Here is a 5,005-nt window from a genome sequence, read left to right as displayed (position 1 = left end):
ATGTGCATCATGCTTTGTACTTTCAGATGCATATGCGTTCTATTGGAAACTATACTCGTTGCACGTTAGAAATGAATGAATCTATATCTAGTGTAGATGTTCTAATGTTTCATGAAAGAGTGCTTATACTGATTGGTATACTTAGTAGAATTAATCCTTGATTAGTATAAGCGACTCATTTCTCTTTCCTAGGATGCCAAATGATTGAATAGGTTAGTACATGTCAAATCCAAAATGTCATATAGATTAAAACATGCATTCTTTTTATTGTCTTAGGAGGGAATGGTTCATGGACACCATTCGGTCCAAATTTTTGGGTTATGTACGTTCACTCTGGACCTAAATGGAAAAACATCATCCTTTTAATTAAACGTCATATGTTTTGATGATGGTCCATAGACTAGAGAAAATTGCATGATTTAGGGGAGTTTTCATTTTGAACACTTATTGAATATTTTGAGTGGTGTCATCTTCATATTGAACCCGTATTGCATAACTCTTTAAGTATAGCCTTAACTGGCTATCGTGTATTAAAATGAAATGCAATATGTCAAGTCATGTGTTGAATGACTAATATTTTATGCATACAGAAATCCTTTGAAAGTATGAATATAGGTGATGCGTAGTGACCTAGAGAATTTATTATATTTAAATAATAAAAGGAAGGGAGAAAAGGAAATTAAAAGGGGGGCAAGCAAGTGTTCGTCGACGACGCGGCATATTGGACTCGTCGACGAGGGTGTAATTCGTCGACGAGAATATACCGAGAGCGGGTTTGGATGATTCTGAATTTTGTCGACGAAGAATGAATCATCGACGAATTGTCTTCATGACCTCATCGAGAGATGATGTGGCTCGTCGACGAAGGTCATTGTATAAATAGGCCAAATCTTCATTTTTTGCTGAAATTTCACACACAAGCTCTCTCTCTCTCTCTCTCTCTCTCTCTCTCTCTCTCTCTCTCTCTCTCTCTCTCTCTCTCTCTCTCTCTCTCTCCTTTTTCGGTTCCTACACCTTCGCTCTAGTTTTTTGGGTTCTTCTGCCGCCAGATTGACAATCCGAAGCCACCACGACACTTTTGAGGAAGTTCTCTGCATATCTGCCAGAGTAGATCGTTGGTGGGGCTAGCTCGGAATCCATTCCGAATCCAGGGTAAGGTTTTCTACTCAGTTTTTGACTTTACGATAGTTGTAGAAACAGTAGTACGCATAGAAATACTGAAGTTTAGTTCTGAGAAATGTCATTTTCAGGATGTTGAATGGGGAACCCTGCAGGTGTAAGACTATATTCTTAGGAGCTTCTCAGGAATCAGGTAAGGGGATAAACTAAACTAATTATTTTATGAAAATGTATGTATGTTATTACAGCATTTGATTTCAAGAAAATAAATCTATTTATATATGTTTTATGATTGGGAAATACTGTTGTAAAAGATGATATGTTTAAATATGTATAAACCTATTTCGTGTGGCATGAGTTGAAATTATAATGAAATACTATTTTCTGGGAATATGATAAAGATATGGATTTTTATAATGAAAAACCTGCTTATGGGCCAAGAATTTTATATGATTTTCCGACGTACGGGCCGAGCTATGGATATGATTTGCCGGCGTGTGGGCCGAGCTATAGATATGATTTGCCGGCGTACGGGCCAAGCTATGGATATGATTTGCTGGCATACGGGCCAAGTTATGGATATGATTTGTCAGCGTATGGGCCGAGCTATGGATATGATTTGCCGGCGTACGGGCCGAGCTATGGATATAATTTGCCAGCGTATGGACCGAGCTATGGATATGATTTGCCAACGTGCGAACTGAGCTATGGTAAAATATGAAATACTAGTGAACGAGCCGATGATTTTCATGATATACGTATATATGTAAAATGATATGATTGATTTGATAATTAATGGTATGAAATATTCATGTATCACAGTTTCATTATATGCTATATGTTATCAAAACCTAGTTGACTTGGTTTAGGCTAGCACTTGCATGGTATCGCTGCTATGTGTTCATGTTCATCATGATATTGTGTTAACGCTGCTGTATGGAGTAGTGTGAGGACGGATGGTCGATGTGGTTTTAAGAAGTGTGAGCGCCCCTAGTGTATGGACCAGGACTGGAAGACCCATCGGACTTACAGACTGTACTTTTGACTTGGCAGTGGTCAACTAACCATTATCAGGTTCCGCCTTCAAGCCACACAACCCAGTCATGTAGGGGTAATACATAACAACAACCAGCTAACCTACCAGGGTTGTTTTCGTATTATATTATATAAGATGAATTATGTTTATGAAAATCATGTATGTTGTAACGACCTGCTAACAAAATAAAATCTTTTCCCCTATTTTAATACCAAACATTAACCTAAACAGCGGAAAACCACATACATAAACATAACCACATAAATTACAATACCAGAGCATTTAAATATCCCATAAATTATACATATATCACTGTTCTCCTCAAAACTATTCCCTACTGAAGTCAGGGGGTACAAAAATACTACCCAAAAATACTACTCACCCTTAACAAGGCAAACTAACAACCCCTATACCTGCGAGCCTTATCCGCTCGCCTAGCTGGTTCACCTGAAAAATAATTCAACACTGGGGTGAGACGATGCTTAGTAAGACGAAACATGCTATTACTAGTGTGTGGCTACTGAGTTATATTTTTGTATAAATAATCTGATTTAAAAATAATATCATAGATAACTGAAATTGTAAATGTTGGTATAAATAACATATTTTAAAACTATATAAATTAACTTTTCATAATAATACTACTATTTCTGGAAATCTACTTATACTTATAATATCTGAGAAAATTTCCCTGGATGGCTGTATGTCATGATTTAACCCCTCATGACAGGGTTGTGCGGTCTGAAGGCGGGACCTATCCTGGCTGGCCGACCAGGGTAAGTCAACTGAACTCCGACAGTCTAATCGGCCCCCTTAATCCATATTTGATGGAGAGCTTGTCTCGACGTGGGCACGATCGACCTCGTATCACTTACTATCTAAGTAAAGTGGTTGCACTCTGAACTGAATGTCTGTAGCTACGGTATTGTGCTCTACTGTCTGAACCATCAAGGTCTGATACTATATAGGTAACTGATATCTGTAATATACTGCTTTTATTATGGTTTCTAAAATAACCATAACCCTGTAAAGTATATATGAAAATCTAAATAAATTGTCGGCTATTCTGATTTAAAATATATATATATATATATATATATATATATATATATCTGAACCACTATCTAAATAACTATATTTCAGGGCATTATGGTACTGTAAAACATAATATTCTGAAACCATTGAGAATGAATATTTCCTTGGTATTTTTATTAACAAACTGTAAACATAGTGTTCATAATACATAATAGTACAGTACTAACATATGAATAACTCATGCCACACTAGTAGATATTAATATTATTAGGCTCTGAAAATTGTATATTTAGTTTGAATAATAAGTTAATACAAGCATATAATTTGTACTAAAATCATATATAGTTACCTAGCATAACATGTTTCCCTTACCTGACTATTGAAAAGCCCCTATTGTATACTGGTCCAGCACCCGTAGGGCTTCCTACTCAACACCTTAAAAATAACATTTGCCAGAACAGAATATCATTATTTCTTTGTCTCCATCATTTCCTACAACTGCCAGAAGACCAAAAACTAAATAAAAGGCCTTACCCTGATTTTGGTGAAAAATTTGACTCGATCCCAGCAACGATCCGCCCCAGCAGGCTTGAAGAGAACCCTGCCAGGAGCGTTGTGGTGGCCACAGATCATCGATTCGGTGTCTAACAGGGCTGAAATCGAAGAAAGAATGGAGAGGAACCATATGAGAGAAAAAGAGGGAAAACGACGCTAAATTTCTGCATTTAACCGAGGTTTTGCACTATTTATACTGCGGCCTTCGTCGATGAGCCACGTCATCTCATCAACGAGATTACAAAGAAGGATTGTCAACGAACACTATCTCCTCGATGACGAAATTCAGAACTTGAACACAATCTCTCGATGTCTTCTCGTCGACGAAACTTGTCGTCGTCGACGAGGCCCTCTTGTACCCTCGTCGATGAATCTCCTATGTTCATCGACGAGGACTTGATAAATTTTCTTGGGTTATTACATCCAAGGTGCAACGTTGTCGATGAACACTTCTGCTACCTCCTTCTGTTTTTGTTTCCATTTCCCTCCCTCCTTATTATTTAAATTGTAAGAACCCGAACCGTGATAATGGGGTTTATATATGTAAAGAGAGGGACATTTTGGTAAAAGAGCAAGTTCGTCGATGAAGCTGGATTTTGTCGACGAAGCCTTTGTTCTTCTCATCGATGAAATTCAGAGCCTCGTCGACGAGAAAAAGCAGAGGGGTTTAGGAAAATTTAAATATCAAGGTTCGTTGACGAAATCGCTGCCTCGTCGACGAAATCCCTGAAGACATCGTCGACGAGGACACCACTTCGTCGAAGAAATCCTCTGGGTCAAAGGCTTATAAAAGATCTTTTGGGGGTTGCTTCTTGGCTAAGTTTGGAAAATTCTCTCTCTCTCTCTCTCTCTCTCTCTCTCTCTCTCTCTCTCTCTCTCTCTCTCTCTCTTCGATTCCTTCGTCGTTTGTCATTGGATTCACAAATCCAAAGTTACTGCGAGGATCAGTGAAGGATTCTCCACGTTTCTAGTGGATCAGAATCTCGTTTGGAGTGATTTCGGGTTTCAGGCCAAAATTGAGGTAAGGCTCGGTTTTCATTTCTGATTCAGTATATGTGTAGTAGTACAGATTGTAAGCATGTACTGTATTGTGGTTTGTAGGTTTCGGAGTCTTGGTTCATAGTTTTAAGGACCGTAGAGTTCATAGTTGGATTTCGGGCTAAAGTAAGAGGATTCTGTTTATATCAGTTCATTTTCGAAATCAGGATCGGTAAGACTATAGACTACAATCGTATGTATGTTTTGGCTACTTATTTGGGG

The sequence above is a fragment of the Malania oleifera genome, chromosome 7 (assembly GCF_029873635.1).
Source record: "Malania oleifera isolate guangnan ecotype guangnan chromosome 7, ASM2987363v1, whole genome shotgun sequence".
Taxonomy (NCBI): Eukaryota; Viridiplantae; Streptophyta; class Magnoliopsida; order Santalales; family Ximeniaceae; genus Malania; species Malania oleifera.
The sequence above is the reverse complement of the archived record's forward strand: the minus strand, read 5'-3'. Positions refer to the sequence as shown.